General features: G+C 41.3%; 1 long non-coding RNA gene across 2 annotated transcripts in view; it reads left to right on the top strand.

Moving 5' to 3' along the window:
* Nucleotides 1–460: 460 nt before the first annotated feature.
* LOC130924061 (uncharacterized) overlaps nt 461–18,484 on the top strand; it is a 54,703-nt gene continuing 36,679 nt past the window's right edge. The window contains exons 1-3 of one of the 2 annotated variants that reach the window (XR_009064823.1): nt 461–559; nt 3,321–3,439; nt 3,702–3,985. This is a non-coding gene — a long non-coding RNA (uncharacterized LOC130924061). Of the gene's footprint in view, nt 560–3,320; nt 3,440–3,701; nt 3,986–18,484 lie in introns of those variants that run through there. The other variant, XR_009064822.1, reaches the window with a different exon arrangement.

Below are 18,484 nucleotides of genomic sequence, written 5' to 3' on the forward strand. Positions count from 1 at the left end.
AGTTTGTAACAGAAAAAGTGTGACGATTGCAGGAGTGCCTAAATGTAAAAAAAAAATTTTTTTTCAGAAAGCCAATCAAATAACCCTTTCTGGATTCTTCACGGAACAAAAGTAAATAAAATAAAAATAATACTATAACATAATATAATAATAATAATAAATAATAACACTATTCATTAAATGGATAATAACCAAATAACCCTCTCCGAGTTTTTCACAAATAAAGGCCAGGAAATAAATAACACTATTGAGAAAAAAAAAAGAAGTCAAAACGATATTGTTCAGGGGGCCGGACCAATTTGGGGACCCCTGTGTTAAAGTGTATTATTTACCATTACTGTATATTGAAATGCATGCCTTTAAGTTTTTATGGTGCTTTCACGCTCAAGTGGGGGCGCCCTTGCGCTTCCTCACGCGAAGAAGGATGCGCTCACGTGAAGAAGAGTGCGCTTACACAGGAAGAAGTGCAGCTGTCACAACAAGCGAGTGAGCGAGTTAGTGAGAGAGGCAAACACTGCTACGAGCCTACGTTGGTAAAACATCTACAGAGGCAACGCCTGTATGTATCATCTTTTGTGTTGTTGTTGTGTGTTTCCACTCGCGATCGGACACTTAAATCCAGTTGTGTAGTGGTTTGAACGATTTGCTAATGCTTGCGAACGCATGCTAACCATTTGTTATTACTGTGTTAGCAGCTAATCATCGCTGATTTACGTTGATGCAAACCTGTTTGTTATTGCGGACGAATTTGATTTGTTTCATTTCTATTTTTAGTTTCACTCTTAAAGTGATGGTTGAATAAAGTCAGCAAATCATACCAATGTCTTCTGCATCGTCATTCGTGAGTTTAGCTAGCTGTATAGCTAGGACTGAGCCTTAGCGTCTCGGTGAGGATAGTGCAGTCATATTCCCTCCCGATGCAGTTATCTCCATCTTCAATGACTGCAAGTCACTTTGTTGTAATTTTTCCTCATGAAGTGAAGACACACTTTCGAGCGTTTGAACCTACGTGCTGTCATTGTTATGTTTACGGCTGCAATGCCCGTGCTAAGCCATCGTAACCGTTCATTTTCACCCTCTTTCCTGGTGAAGTGTAGTCAAACTTAGGAGCGAGTGGTTCTTGGCGCCATGCTAGTTTGATGCTCTAGACAACAAGACATGTCACGACGCAATACGCGTCTTTAGGAATCATTAAAGGGATCGTTAAAACTTTTTCATTGTGATGTCGAGGCCTCGAAACACTTGGAACCGGTTCGGAATTGGAATCGGATTTCGATTCCCATCCCTACTTATAAGACAAATGTTAGTATGAGTTATAATAATTTGATATTCAAACCCCTCTTAATTTTTTCGTTTTAATAAAATTTGAAAAATTAGTTTAACTAGTAGGTCATAATTGTTGTTGACGACGCAATGTGGTGATGTCACTGGGCAGCGCTGCCGTACTTCCACAGTGTCACCTGTTAGCAACATGAACATGTTGTCAATTCTACCCTTCCAATTTTAACCCGAGCAGAGCATTAATTAGTAGGACAGCCCTGTCAAAATTTCACAAAACGAGCTTCAAAAGCTGTTAAATGAAAGTCTCCGGCGGGATTCAAACGCGTGTTTCCTGCGGGACAGACAAGCACTTAGACCACAGGGTTATACTTCCGCGTGATGTTAGAGTCATGATTTTTCTTATAAAGCGATCGCAACCCATGTGCGCTGTCTATCTGTGCGTTAAACCTGAAAGGGAAACACAACTGAAAAGAAAGTGCTGCTGGCTTTACCACGGAATTAAAAAAACGCGGCTCACTTCAGAGAGACAACAAGAACATAAGGATTGCGTGAAAGGGTTTATTGAACACCAAAAAAACACGCAAAGAGAGAGACACAAAAAGGGTCGGTGACAGTAGGTCGGGATGTCAGGTTTGCGGGCAGGCAGGTGGTGTGTGGACCCAAATGCAGGGAACGGGAGGCGAGGCAGATAGACGGTGCAGAAATGATTTAATTGAGGCAAGCAAAAAACAAAGTACCAACAAATAATGTGGAGATCCCAAAAACACCGCAGCAAACAAAACACAGGTTACTAACAAAAGGCTGGGTGTCAAAAACCTACTGAGGGGAACACAAAGGGTAACGAGACAACAAGGAACAGATGGGTGACACAGGAGGACGTAGATTGGAGGATACACTAGGAGCAGGTACAACAGGTGAAATCAATGGGCAATCACAGGGACACACTAGGAGGGAACCAACACAAAACCTAACACGGGATCAATCGAAAAATAACCGAGGGAAAACCGTGGTGAGAGGCAGACAAATGGAAAAAAAAACAAGGCAATGATGCCACTAACAACGAAGGGATATACTAGGATAAACTGTCAAATGGCAGTAAGTCAATACAAGCCGCCTCGGATCGGTTTTAAGACACTGCTGATGAGCTGGAATTGGATGCAGGAACAATGTTTGGAGCTCATCCCACATTCTGTAACAAAACAATCTGACCAGCAGCAGAATGTGACAAAATCATGCCAGTTATCATACTAGCTTCACTCGCTAGCTAGCACCGCTTTTCTCCAAGTCCAGGCTAACTGCATCGTCACCCCCAGCGTGCATTGCGCGCATAAAACATGGCGCCCTCCGTAGGTCTAAACATGTACTAAATATTTTAGATTTTTAAATCAAAGGCAATAATATATGTGTTTCTAACAACATATTTTAGTATAAGAGAACAATTGTGACTTATTAGAGCCTACATGTCTTTAAGTCCCAAGATCCGTTGAAATACACAGACAAGGAGTCAATGAGGCACAGTTGGGTGATACAAGAAGCAGCGGATTGGTGAACACACAAGGAGCAGGTACAACAGGTGAAATCAATGGGAGCAGACACACTAGGGCACAAACTTAACAGAACTCAACTCAAGGTATGACAATCTCAATGAGTACATAATGCACATCATCAGCGCGTTATTTCTTAGTACTGGCCGAGAGCGATGCCGGCATTTTAATGCCATGTCAGGGGCTTTTCCAGTACTCATATCGACGCAACACTACTTTATTATAAACTTTAAAAATTCCTGACCAACATATACAATGGAGAGTAAATGGTTCTTTGATCACTATAATGCAGTTAGATTGTGTTACAACAGCGAGATGAAGATATGTAACACACTATCACCTTTGGGCCGCGCACAAAAGCTGCCTGCTTCCTTATGTAAGAAGGCGCCTCAATTCCTCCGCATGTAACTTCAGTGTCATCTCTGTGTCTCTTCTACGATGTCACTGGTTTGTTTGTGCTGCCTGCTTTTCTTTATGCCACCTTGTGTCTTTCAGCAGACTACTGGATCTCCTCGCACAGGCCTAGCTCGTTTGTGTGGCGGGTGTTGTGTTCTGGTCTCCGCGGAGCTCGAGGGGCCCAAGTGATGCCGCGTCACATTCACGCCGGGTGAAAGGTGAGTACTCTGAGAACAGAGCATTCGGGTCTGCTGGAGACGACCTGCCTGCTCTGTTCTGCATGCTTGACTTTGGGGTAAAGGGGGTGATGAGAGGGAGGTGCGAAGGAAAGAGGAAAAGATTAGTGCCAGTGAGGAAAATAAAAGAAAGCCAAATGTGTCGTGGTATGATCATCAAGTTTTCTTGTCAAATAATTACTATTTTAGAACGTAGTACGAAGTAAATCATTTTGAATAAAATACAATTATGTTCTCTCCACAGACTTTAGTCTACAGGTTATCCTACTTGTTGCTATGGAGATGGTCATATGAGAAGGTAGAATGATAAGTAGGAGTACAGTGGAGCCTTCAAGGTCGAACACAATCCCTTCCAGTAAACTGCTCAACCTCCAATTTCTTGCTCGGATTGGGAAAAAAATATATATATAAAACTTTGTAGGTGTACTGAAGATTTGCCACTTCTGAGACTCTAGACTTAAGGAACTTCCACTGTAATCAAGCACGTGATGGTGTAATATCACTTCTGCTCTGTAGCAAATAATGATCTTTTTTTTCCCATTGTTTTTTAACATCACAATTTATTCTTGCATTTAAATATATGGGTTTATTTCTGCTTTAGAGAAAAGCATAGACATATTTTAAGTTAAAAGGCGTATGTGCACTATGCACTAGCATCTACATAACCTCACTTGTTTATTTTCTTCTTGTTCTTTTTTTTTAATTCCATTGAATTGTTACATAAAAGTCACATTCATGGTGATCATTTTTCATTACATTTTTTTTTTGCCCCCAAAAAAACCTCTAAATCTGTCGTTAGTTTTTCTCTTATGTAACAGGGACATTACTTTTAAGTAAAAAAAAATAAACATTATTCTTGAAATCCAGATACTGTATCGCTGTACTATCATACTGTTCAGGGCTGTTCGGTCACGCAGGGACACAGGGACATGTCAGACTTTGGTCCGCATTTCCGGCAGTCTGATTTGTTCCCATTGAGGGTTGGACTCCTACAAGGTTGCCCTTTGTTACTGATTATGTTCATAACTTTTATGGACATCATTTCTAGGCACAGCGAAGGCGCTGAGGGTTGAGGGGGACAAGCCATGATCTCCAACTCTCACTGGAGCGGTTCACAGCCAAGTGTGAAGCGGTCGGGATGAACATCAGCACCTCTAAATCCGAGACCATGGTCCTCAGTCGGAAAAGAGTGGCGTGCCCTCTCTGTTAGGGTGCGCTGGGAAGTGAACCCCAAAGCAGACAAGGGTGGCTGTGGTGATTTTCAAAAGTTTATTTGAGCACACGTCGCAGCACCGCACGTGCACTTGGCGTGTAGCTGGCTGGTGTTGACAGGAGGTCAATCAGGCGACGGTACAATTCTGGGAGCAGGCACGGGGAATCCTGGGACGGAACAAGAGTTCTGATTAGCCGGGTAAGAATTGATGTGGTAAATACCTGAATGCTGGACTTCACTGACAAAATAACTGAAAGTTTGGTCTGGCGACGAGCGGCAACAATGAGCTGGCTTATAAATGCGGCTGATTTCGATGGCTTGCAGCTGTCGGCGTCTTCGCCCGTCTGGTCTCCAGCCTGCAATCAAGGAGCCCTAACACTCTCTGGGTCAGGGATGAGATCCTGCCCCAAGTGGAGGAGTTTATGTATCTTGGGGTCTTGTTCATGAGTGAGTGTAGGAGGGAGCGGGATATTGACAGGCAGATCGGTGCAGCGTCTGTAGTGATGCGGACTCTGTACCGGTCCATCGTGGTGAAGAAGGAACCGAGTCAAAAGGCGAAGTGCTCGATTTACCAGTCGATCTACGTTCCAACCCTCACCTATGGTCACGAGCTGTGGGTCGCGACCGAAAGAACAAGATACAAGCGGCTGAACTGAGTTTCCTCCGCAGGGTGTCTAGGCTCTGTCTTAAAAATAGGGTGAGAAGCTCGGTCATTTGGGAGGTACTCAGGGTCGAGCCTTTACTCCTCTGCTTTTAGAGAAGCCAGCTGAGGTGGCTCGGGTATCTGTTTCGGATGCCTCCTGGACGCCTACATGGAGAGGTAATTCGGGCATGTACCACTGGCGGAAGCCCTGGGGATGATCCAAGACACGCTGGAGAGACTATGTCAACCGGCTGGCCTGGGAACACCTTGGGATCCCGCTGGAGGAGCTGGTTAAAGTGGCTGAGCAGAGGGAAGTCTGGGCTTCCCTGCTAAAGCTGCTGCCCCCACGACCCGACTCCGGATTTAGCGGTAGATAATGGATGGATGGAAGGACGGATGGACGGACGGTTGGTCGGTCGGTCAGTCGGTCATCATAATCTTTTTGGAAAAACTTGCATTCTTTTGTATGTTCATCCCCCAAAAACAAAGTATAAAAACAAGAGTAATGGTATAAAGAAATTATTGTGACTATAAATTTATGTTTTTGTAATGTAATTTGGCTCAGTGGCTCAAATCTCGCTTTTCTACAATAAAACTGCAAAAGGGAAGATACGAAACCCTAAACTGTGCCTTGCATGGCAGCAGCACCGCGCATTGGCATATCGATATGTGCATGATTGGTTAAATATGAGCCCCTGTAAAGAGCTTTCGTCACTGTGATGGTGTACTGTAGATTAAATGCGCTACATAAGTGCATTCCATTTATCATTTAACAATATTCACCTAACCTATTACTTTTTAATTAAATAAAGAGAAGTAAAACTTATAATTGTTTCCCAATCCCTCAGCACACCAATATGAAAAAATGTTTGCAGTGCATGCCGAAGCAACAAAGCTTACCAGTAATTATAAGACCAATTTAGCCCAACTGGCACAATAACAGAACTTAATAACGAATGATGAACGAAACAATAACGAATGATCCTAAGGTGCTAATGCAGCATATTGTGAAATCACGCAAAGCAAATTTCCCGCCCACTGTACTTCTTCATCGTGTCAATATTTTCTCCAAAAAGGCAGTTAGCATGTTGCTGAAAGGTCAAAATGCATATAAAATATCTTTATGTGCATACGACCCCAATACAGTTAGAGTGGCTTGTGTGTGGGGCCAGGCTCAACTTAGAGCAAATAGACAAACACCTCCATTGTAAATTTACATTAGGAGAGACAGGTCAAATTTCCCCTCACATATATCACAGTGTAGCAGCACTGATATTTGACACTTGTCCTCTCTGTATGTCATGTAATGATGGAAGATAGCTTCCAAGTGGGATTCCTGGACATCGGAAGGTATACCAAGAAATAAGTGATAAAAAGTTGCGGGCACGCACGGTGGCTGCCTTGGAAACAAAACAGATGCGCTGTAATTTATGGCCACTTTCTATGATTGGAGAAGAAAGCATGCCATCGATCCGAGGCCTCTCTCTTTCACCTGTTAAGAGCTTTCCACCTAATTGGCTACCACCATCATGGCTACTGCCAAAAGCGCGGCCTTCTCTGCCGCACAATGGTATCTCGAAGTACGTGTAAACTGCGCCTATTTTTCTTGTGCTCCTGCCATTGATTTTTAAATGAAGTATCAAAGAAAATCAATAGTAATCAACAAATAGAAGGCAACACGCTGTAGTGTCAGATCCTGGGGCAAGGCTTAATCAATTTAGAGGCCTGTCACAACACCAGCATGCAGGGGAGACGCACAAAACAAAGTTGAGAAGCTGTTCTGAATGGAAAGCAGTGAGAGAGTGGAAGGAAGTGTCATTTGTCACCAGGAGGCTGCATTGGCTATCGTCTGGTTCGGGGCGATTCATGTAAGAACATTACAGTATCCCCGGGGCCTGGTATTGCGTTACGCCATGGCCAACGGCGTTGCAAAAGAGCCTGTCCAAAATGCTTAATGAATCTTCAAGTGAACTGTGAAACAGTCGCTCCACCTGCCACTCACTGTCAACACCTCGCCATCGCTCAACGTCGCCTTTCTCGCTTGCATACCTGAACGTGATAGGCCAGACTAGGACCCCTTCAAAGCTCTTATTGTGGGGGAGTTTTTTTTTTTTTGGAGTGGGAGAGGTAAAGGTAGTTGCACATGGGGGCCAGACAATAGATGAAGTATCAATTTCACATCTTTTTTTTTGCTCTTTGATTCTTCTTTCTTCTTTTTTTCTTCCCCAAATGCTTTTTAGTGTTTAGCTAGTGCAATTTCTATGCTGTCACTTTGCTTTTATAGTTACCCAATAAAGTTCAATGTTAAGTTCAAGTTCATGGCTGTCTTAGTGGCTATATGCGACAGGTTTATGTGATTGCTAACAAATACAGAAGATGGTGTAAGTTGGTTAAACAAATAAAGAGGAAATTATAACAAAGGTTAAAACATGAATAAAAACTATTTTCCAAAGGTTTTCTTGCAAAAGACCAGAGTAATTATCAATTAATCAATGAAGTGGGTCTAAAGCATTTGTAGGTTGTTCAGGTGTTTGAAAACAACTGGAAACAGGAATTCGGACCATGCCAAGAGATTGTCATAGACCATTAACGTGCCTGTGACACCATAAAAAATCTTAAATATCATTATAAATGGAAGGAAAATCATATTTTGAGACGATTCGACTCTATACAACAATTTGGTAAAGCGCAGATAATGAGAAAATAGTCTTTTAATCTGCCGTTTAGTCCCGCCTGTCATTATCGCCCTCTGTCGCCTCCATCTAGGTGATGACGTCGGCAAACGGTCCAATGGTCCCACAGTTGTCGAACTTGTTTTGCCCATTCTTTGCGATGAACAGGATCTTTTTGAAAGCCAAAAAGGCTCACACGCCTCTCCCTGGCGCAGCAACAAAAGCCTGCAGCACATTGGGCTAGCATGATTTGAAAAGTAAACAAGTTGATAGCAAAATCAGCTGAATCCACAGTCGTTCTGCATACTATAGTAATGGCTGTATAGTGAAGATGATTAGTCCGCTGACGTCATAGTTGGTTTCTTCCTCAATCCAGACTCTGGCCGGAAGTCACTTATTTTCATGTGGCGGGATTAAGAAAAATGAATAAATATATTGATCATTTCCACACACATCCAAGCAGTCCATTTCATTTAGGAGCATAAAATATCACGTGGAATATGAAATAAACATGCTTTTTGCTGTCATGGGCACTTTAAAGAGAATCGTTATAAGTATGATCGAATGATTACCTGTTGTTTTGTTCTAAATTTGTTTTTGTACTTGGAACAACCAACAAAAATAACTATTTCATTCTAATTCCTTTTCTTCTATATGTTCATGTACTTTAATATTTATAAAGTGTTCATATTAATTGTATTTATTCTTGTTTTTGTTTCATGTTTCAATTTCATACATTTTGAAATTGCATTACGTGTTACTCATGCTGCTGAATCAATTGATATTTTTAAATTCAATTCTTATATACTATACAGGTGATGGATGAATGGACAAATGAATCCTGAATAATAAGCTAGCTGGTCATAGAGAGAAAAAAATGTTATAGGTCATCAGTTTGTGCAAACGTACCTTATAAAATGAGTCTCGAGCAAGTTTCAATAAAACAGACTCCATGACAAAAGCCTTTCCAAAGATATACTCTACCTTCCTCCGTGCTGTCAGTCATTACATTGTGTTAACTGGATCACATTCACTTCTGGCCTCACCTGTTAAATAAGAGGTCAAGTAGTTTTCATACTGTACAGCATGTTTTTCTTAACTGGAAACACAAGAGCAGATCAAACAACATCTGGACAATGTTCTCATGAGACTGAGATGCTCTTTGGTCAAATGGTGATCAAATCTTCATTCACTTGGAACATTGGAACACAAAAGGGCAGCCGCCTGTACCACGCTGCCTGCAGGCAACAGCAACACTTTCCATGGATATTTGAAACTGTGGTCCAGTTAGTCGGTTTGTGGCACATGCCCAGACCTCCTCCCTTCTTCCTGAGTGCTGTGCCAGGCCTCCCTTCAGGCTGAGAACGTGACAACATAAGGTCCATTCTGTTGGCTGTCACTCACAGCCTCGGGCCCACTGTTAAATGGAAGAGGCTTTTACAGGCTATGAATAAGTGCTGCAAGAGGAGAGGAAGGCTGGTCACGGTGGGCATTTCAGTTTGTGTAGTTTGTGTTTTTTGTTTGTGGGTGTGTGTCTGTGTGTGCGCACGCATTTAGTAGCTTCTGTAAATGATCATACTTTTGTTGTGTGTGGGGAGTAAAGGAAATTAGGCACAGAAAATACAAGCTACTGTCTTGAGTATTGTATGTTTTCTCATTAGAATGTTTATTTGTTGCAGATTTTTTCTTAAAATTGGCTAGTTGTTACGGGTATAACAATAAAAAGCATCTATCTGGATCTGGTAGTATAAATGACATTCATATAAAAGACAGTTGCTCAATGTACCGTAATATCCCGAATATAAGGCGCACCCGTGTATAATGCGCACCCCAAATTTACTTGTAAAATCTAGGGGAAATTATTGTACCCTTTATAACGTGCACCCTAATTTTAGCACCAATAAATAGAAGAATACAAGAAAACAGAGCTTGTGTACAGATGTCAAATGAAATGACATGAAGACAATGACAATGATGAAGAAATGTCATTTTACTGACTGGTGAAACAGCACAAGCATAGCACATTGGTAGTTCAAAACATTACCATAAACTGACAATATTTACGGTAATAATATGATTTGACAACTTCTCCAACTTACCAGAATCTAGGAGAAAACAAAACAGATGTGACTTTTCTTTTAAAGGCTGCTGTATAACTTGCTCGTTTCATCATGATGAATAAATGTTCCTTCCATGGATTGATACGTTAAATGAAAGTGAGAACGTAAATCGGAAATCCGGGAGAGCTCATCGCTGTCAACACGAAAGTAACAATAGGAACTATTGTTATATGGGTTTGAGTTTCCCGAGGGACAGATATAGTTGACGGACTCACACAGGAAGTCTGTTGTTACGTTTGTTATGGTCCGAGTTGCGGAGCTGCAATAAACGTTGACTCAAATGAGTTCAAGAAACTAAATTCTGTGCTTTATGAAGAGTGAAAAAAGCAGAATTTAACAGATGAAATCATTCGGCCGATTAGAGTGAAGTATTACCGAAACAAAATGGTGACGTCACGTACCGTAATGGTCGGCAACGGGTCGCCGCATACGTTTATTCAACACAACGTGGCCGTGTCAATAACCGTGTCAATAAAAAAAAATTGATTTGCTAAAATAGTTTGGAAGATGTCCGGTGGCAACTTTTACAGCCTTTTCACACTAGCGTCAGCGCAGTGTGAAGAGCAATCCGCAGCATTTGTAAAACGGGAGGAGCCATGTAGCCTCACGTAGACGCCGTCAGAAAGTGAAAAGCAGCAAGCATATTTACTTTTGTCCCAAGCACCAATGCGTTTATTTTTCATTGTTGCTCAAAAATACAGCGACGTTTCCTATTTCAAGGAGTAGGAGGAATTACAACAGCAGTTAAAACAGTTTTACTAGTTTCGGTGATAAGGTGAATAGTTTTTGTTGTTGTTCATGAGCTCCATTTCCACACAAGTGCACATCGAGGTACCATTTAGCCTCGCAAGGAGAGGTATAGAGTCATTTTTTCACTGTCCCAGAGCTCGCGAAAATTTTAAAAAGCGCATCTATCAAGTTTTCGTCGGCCGTGATTTGTGTATATCCGACTGCCAAAACAGCCTGATAGCACAGCTATATAGTTACGCCTGCCACTCTGCTATTGGATGCATTTTTGTAGGGTTGGGAATCTTTGGCATGAAGCCGATTCGATATGTATCTAGATACACAGGTTACGATTCGATTAAAAAACGAAACATTTTTAAACCCAAGCGATTCCATACGATTCGATACAGTTTTAGAACGATATGGTTCGATACAGATTGAAAACGATACGATAGTAAACATTTGTTGTGTGTGTTTGTACACTATTTTAAACATATAAAAAAGACCACATTTCTAAAAGCAAAATTAAACAACAAAATTTCATACCAATGTTATGTTTTATTTTTTTATGAAAAAATAAAATAAAATAAAATAAGGCTTACTATATGACCGTCCTTTTGTTGGATGGGATTGATAATAAAATAAAACTCCAGTGACAGACAACAATAAAGGGCAGTCATTCAATTACTGTATTTCCTGGTGTTTTGAACAAAAGAGGTAAGTAATTTAAGTGCAAACTTTTAACGTAAACATCTTAAAACAAAAAATATTAATTATATGCAGCAGCTCTAGAAAAAAAATAATTAAACCTGCTAGTGTTATCATAAATAAACAATAAATTATGCTTTACCACTGGTACAATTGGGGGAATAAAAACATGGCATTTCAGGCAGACAGGTCAATAATCATTACTTTAACTTTATACACAGCAAAGTCATTCACTTATGCCTGTGCTTCTACATTTTTTATTCGTCATCACTGTCCATATCTTTTTTGAGGGGCAGATTTGTCTTGTGGAAGATCAACTAATCCACATGTTCATGTTTAAGTAGACTGCGTTTCGTGGAAACAAAATTTCCAGAGGGTCGCGCTGCCCTTTCCACTAGTGTAGTGGGTTATTATTCAGGGTTAAAAACTCACGATCTCTGTACCGCTCCACAATTCACACAAGCTCTGTCCCATGCGAACAGATCTGGCTCCCTTCATCACTTCAAAGTCCGACTTTTGTTTTCCTGGGTGCGTTGAAAATCAATCGCTGCACGTCGCTGCCGTCGGTGCTCAAACTGTTCATTGTTTTAGCATGTTGCTTCGTTGCCACTACTAGTTTCGTTTTGGGCTGTGAAGAAAACGCTACGGAGCGTGTGCTACAGTGGTTTTGTTAGCTCTCGCGTTTTTAAGCCACGCCCATGACAATCGGGTAATGACGGCGACTAGTAGCGGTTCTGCCGAAATCCATGGGAAGTTGAGTCAACCACGACTGTGAGTGGTGCTTGTCCATCTTATATGCGTGCGGTCTCAAGCTAAGTGCGCTGTGTGATGAATGACACAAGCGCAGCATGTGAAATAAAAGCTAAATGATTATCATATTAAGCAATGCATTGAACTTGGTATTAGAAGCCAATTCTTGTGCTCGCGATAGCCGAATTCAATCTCTACTATCGGTTCATTGAATATTTAATGGCTAATTACTGTCAAATGTTAAGTTTACTATCGATACAGCTGTATCTCTCACCTGTAAAACCGGATATCCGGTCGTATCGGTTTATCGTTCTCAAGCTTACATTTTTGACATCAGCGTGGCGGCGTTGTGAAAATAGAACAAGTCCCTATTATGGGCCCCGCCCCTTGGCGAAAATTCACTCAAGACTTTCCGCTCCATCCAAAACGGCCACCGCCTCTCACTTTCGCCGAGAAGTCCCCTACCACATACACAATGAATGGGTTGTCGCTGAACCCTTCACGCTCGGCTGCCGCCAGTTTTTAACGGCCTTTATTTATGTATTCCTCCACTATCACAGTAAAAATGAAAGTTTATTTTTTTAGATTTGACTGGTGCATAGGGGTTAAAATGAAGCTAATGTACTTGTTAACTCTTTCTCTGCCATTGAGGATGATATACAGTACTGTACCACCAATCATGTGGTGTCCAATCATCCTTCTGATCTGAATTTAAATGAGTTTATCACTAGTAGACATCCAATTCATTTGGACTGGGATTGGATTGGAAGTCTGTCGCAGTCTATAGCAGCCAATGAATTTAAATACATAAACCGGTTTGATTTGAAATATCAGACAGGGACATCCAGTCTCCAAGTCTGGTTTATGTTTTTGTACATTGCTATGGCTTGGCACTCACATGTATTAATATATTCCTGTATGGCGTTGTTGACCATGAGACCAGATATTAGTACGCTAACGTTAACAGTAGAGAGACACCAACAAATCTATACTTGTTTTTCCGTGCTGAATATTATTTCTAGAAAGGTTTTAGTTACACCTTCTATTTGGCTTTATTCAACAGATGTTTATTAAATCGGAACTCTGGATAATGCCATCAACTAAATTGCCTCTTTAAATTATCTAAGTATTTATGCAAGTACTTTGAAAGAGTTGCAAGTATGGAATGTTGTAAAAAAGAATTAAAGAAATGTTATTAACACTTGAATTTTATCAGGCTTTAAAAACTCGATTTTTAGGGTCTGGTCTTGTTACAGTCTAGATTCCCAAAAATCATGGTCCTGTCTCGGTTAATGAGGTCTTAAGCACAACACTAACTAGTTTTGAAACTCTAACCCTGATTTGAAACTCTATCCGGCAAGCTTTTTCATCCATCGTCAATATTATTGTGGTTTTGATTTGAAGTGTCTCTTTGACGCTAGGCAAAAATAAAAACTGTCTCTTCCTGGACATAATGTACTGTAGCCAAGCTGCTAGTAAATGCTTGGGAGGAACCAAACTCGAATGTTGTGAAGTCAAACAGTCAACTCTTAAATCCTTATCTCTGATATCAAACTTTTTATTTATAGCCTTTTTATTTGCAATTTTATTTGTAGTAAGATGATGTTGTGTCTCCATCCATGGCAACATGGTAACTTTTGTCTCGAATGACGTCTCTGTTTTGGCTGACCGATATTCTTCATTGAGGCTCATTCAAACTGATGCACCCATTCGTTTATAACACAAAAATTAGACATATTTCGTTGCTCGCCGGGGTTGCCAACCATTGTGAGGATTACTTTCCTCAGAACTCATGCCCTCACCATGCATTTTAAACAGATGTCCCCTGTCAGTGCTCGGTAAGCAGCAATAAATAGCAAATTCCTCAGTGATCTCGTTTTATGACAAGCCTTGTGTGCGTCAAATCCCACATGGGGGTGAATGTAGGGACAGTTTTGATTCATTGATCATTAGTTCGGCTCAGAAGCCTTGTGTTTTCCCCCGAATGATTACTAATATTTATAACCATCAGCCCATTTAACTGGGAACGGCCTAGCGGTAATATATTGCTTTGCAATTGGTCCTCATTTAACCTTGAAGATTGTAAAGCTGTCGTGGGGGAATAGTGTAATATTCACCTTCATAAGGGAGCAAATTATTGTACAACGCTGGGGAATTCATATCTGCAAATTTAATCACAAGCTCACACACACACAAAAAAAAAAAGAACCTGAGGAGGATCATAAAAATCCAGTTGATTCAGGCCATATGATGTAAAATACATGAAAAGCAACTAGACACGTTTAATGGTTTATTTTGTGTAAAATACAGATTTTTTCCCCTCCACTGTTGAGAAGGGTTTGCAGTTCCCCTAAAAATAGACGATCACAAAAACATGAATATATGATTTAGGCCACTATTGGGTATGATCAGAACTAAAACTAATACCTTTTGATACAGTATGTGTATTCATGCAGCACACAGAAGGCATGCAGCTTCATACACAATGTACATGCAATAAAAGAGTCTACCGTAGGTCTGATGGAAGACAGCCAATAGAGTAACATGTGTAACCTGTAACTCTCTCGGTGACTTTGGAAAGTTTCAAATTGACGACAAAACATTTTAATGTTCTGTGTTTATTGTCTGCCTGTTTAGTAGCGGTATAAAACTGGAATGCAATCAGTTGCATGCAGACCTCCTTGAAGGGTGAACTTTCTCCATTTCTCAATATCACTGAGTTATTCAACTCTTGATCTTGGCCAAAATGTAATTTGTGATATGGTCCTTTTATTTGTCAGTGAAAATATGTTAATGACACAACCTCTACTGTTACCTCTGCTGTTTGCTATCAATTGAAAAAAAAAGTCAAGTTTGACACAACTGTCTTTATCTCATTGACTGTCATTTAATTAATTTTAGTATTTAACTCATTGCATCTTTTTTAACCTGTCCTGTTCAGCTGCTTGGACACTGAAAATAATAATCTGGTTGTCTTTATAGGCTGAATAGTTTTAATGTGCGACGTAGGAGTTTAATGAATTGCCATTGTTGTTGTTTATATTGTGTTGTTTATTCATAAAAAGTAGCTGGACAGAAAGGAGTGCCATGATGGCGATTGACGTTCTATACATTTAAACCAGGAAAACTGGCTGTGAATGATCGCGTTTCAGTGCCACTGACTGCGCTACATGTCCAATCCATTTGACTGGGAGGGGCCAATGAATGAACGTTAAATGAGTGCCGTGTAATGGTTAAGAAAAAAAAAGAAATCCCATTTGTGCATAAAAGGGTTTGAAGTAGTTTACCGTGGTATAAAAACAATCCAATTGCAGCATTGTGCGTCAACTGCCTCTACATTTTTCTGTCAAACTTCAATATTCATTTTACAATGTATAGAATGGTACCTCGACATACGATAGCTTTGACACACGATCTTTTCGACATCCGACGTAAAATTTGACTCGCCATATGTTTCTACATCCGACAACATGCTCGAAATACGATGATTTTTGACAGCACCGCAGTTTCTTGTTTTTCCCGCAAGACAGATGCACGGCAGATTTTCTTGCAAAGAAATCAACATGGATTCCAAGAATGTTAGCGCAGGTGGTGAAAAAAAGGAAAAAGGTGAGACTTAACATTGAAATGAAGATGGAAATGATAGAAAAATCTGAGCGTGGTGCGCGCGTCCGTGAACTGGCTCCACAATACGGCCGTAGAATATCAACAATCTCGACGGTCCTCCTCCGACCTCCGTTCGGCCAGTCAATAAAAGTTAAGGAGACAATTATTACTGTGTTAACATAGCCAAAGAAACCGCCAGCTTCGTCAGGTTTTTATCATTTAATTCATCAACTTGTGCAACAGAACACACCTACTGTTCGCCTGGGGGGCTGCGGCAGCGGCTCGTGGGCTGGGTGGGTGGACGGGGGTGGGGGTAGGCGTGGGGTTGGTGGTGCGTCCCCTCTTCCCATCCCTGAAGGCTGGTTGGTGGTTGATGGGAACGCGGGTGGCAGGAGGGACCACCCTGGATCCCGGAGGGGTGATAATGGCTCCTTTGCTGGGCTTCGGGAGGAGGGATGGGCTGCGCTGAACCCCCTCCCCCCTTGTCCACCCTCCCTCCCCGGGCTGGCCGGATGGGGGCCGTGGCCCTGGGTTGGCGCCCGCGCAGCATTTCCGCTCGTCTGCTTGGCTGTTGCGTGTTTGGTTGGGCTCGGGTAGGGCTGGTTGTGATTGGGTGCGTTCGGGTGGGTGGTCCTGGTGCCAGAATTGGCGGTGGGGCAGCGTAGGGTCGGTTGCCAATGGGCTTACACTCACAAGGGATTCACACGATTACTGGGTTCTAGATAACAGTGCTGATTTGTGTACAATCTACCCCTCCCATTCACTTAGCTTATAGTATCCCCCACCCCCCTTCCCATTCACTTAGCTTATAGTGTCCCCCCGCCCCTTCTTTACCTGGTCAACAGCCCCCCCCCACATGGTGTCAACCGGAAATACATCTAGCTAACGATAGCACCAACATATTAGTAGTTAGTGTAGACGTTCAATGTGTTTCTTGTTGTTGCTTTTCTGTCTTTCTTTTCTTGTGTTTCTTTTTTTTTCTGTTCCCCATAACCCCTTCCTGTTCGCTGCTTTGTCATAATAAATGAGGTATGTGTAATGATCACAATGTGAGTATGTCTCAATGTGAAACATTAAAACTGTTCAGACCAACCGGACACTTAGACTTCTATTCTCCGTGTCAAACAGCTGAACAGGACAGGTTTAAAAAAAAAAAAAAAAAAAAAAACGGCCGTAGAATGTCTACAATCTCGACGGTCCTCCTTCGACCTCCGTTCGCCAGTCTTTATAAGTTAAGGTGACAATTATTATGATCGTAAGATCGCCCAAAAAATTGCCAGCTTCATTATGTTTTGAATCATCTATTTCAAAACGTGTGCAACACAACATTCCTACTGTCTGCCGCAGCTGAACATGGAAGGTGAAAGTAAAAAGTCCTCTCTCAGTCAGTCACGTGCACCACGCAAAACAAATCCTCCACAGGTATCATTATTATTATTACTATTATATTATTATTATTATTCCGATTTACAGTATATTCATTTTTTTTTTTTTGCACTGTGTAATTTCTATTTGCAATAGTACCAGCGGTATTTATTAAGGGTTTAGTGTAGGTTTTCGGGCTGTGGAACAAATTAATCGAATTATAATGTAGTCTTATGGGAAAATTCTGCTTGAGATACGACCATTTCGACTTACAGACAAGGTCCTGGAACAAATTAACTTTGTATGTAGAAGTACCACTGTATTTTTAAGTATGATTATAAAGTCCTGCACCATACGTTATGTTTTACAAGAATGCAGGATGGCTGTCTGAACTCCAAAATTTGCAAAACATAAAAAATGTTATAATTATAAATTGTGCGATTTTAGAAAGTTTTAATTTCTGAGAATGTGATGAAAAAAATAACACTAGCAATTAACAGATTCAAATTAAACCTTTCTTCTGTCAATTATTAAACAGTTACTCTTTCTTTTCAAACTGTTTGGTCATTATGTGATTAACTATACCTTGAGAAGCAATTCAAATGAATGAACATTCTTATATCAATGAAAGGAGAAAAGAAATTCCTTAACACTACATGGGAGTTTTTAGGCTTTGACAGGAATGATGGATTGACTGCGGCGTGTCACGGTGTTGTCAGCGGGGAGTGTGATGATGGCCGACTGAAGCGTTTCACCTGTCGCTGCTGAGGGCGACGCGAGGGGACGACTGGCGCCGGCTCAGTCTAAACAGGAGTCGGCCCTTGCTGTCTCAACAAGTCTGCTTCGCACTGAGCGAGGCTGAGAGACAGAGAAAAAGTCCAGACACACACATACACGCACACTCACTCCTGATCATGCAGCACATATACATAAACCACGGATGTTCATGTGTGATTTTTCCAATTTTTCAACCCTGTATCCTTACTACCACCCCCTTCCCTGACAGCTTGGCAGCTCTGCAGCGTGATCCTTGTGTATGTGTGTGTAAGGGTGATGGTGGAGACAAACCATCTGCTTGGCTTAAAAGTGTGTGTGCAGGGTAGCTCCAATGCCCTGCAGATGTTTTGGTTGTGTTTAGGCGCCGCTTTGTTTTTAGTTTTCCCTGGTGTGTTTAGAGGCGGAGGCATTACAAATTGTCCGCAACAGGCCATTTCAAGGAGTGTT

The sequence above is a fragment of the Corythoichthys intestinalis genome, chromosome 1 (assembly GCF_030265065.1).
Source record: "Corythoichthys intestinalis isolate RoL2023-P3 chromosome 1, ASM3026506v1, whole genome shotgun sequence".
Taxonomy (NCBI): Eukaryota; Metazoa; Chordata; class Actinopteri; order Syngnathiformes; family Syngnathidae; genus Corythoichthys; species Corythoichthys intestinalis.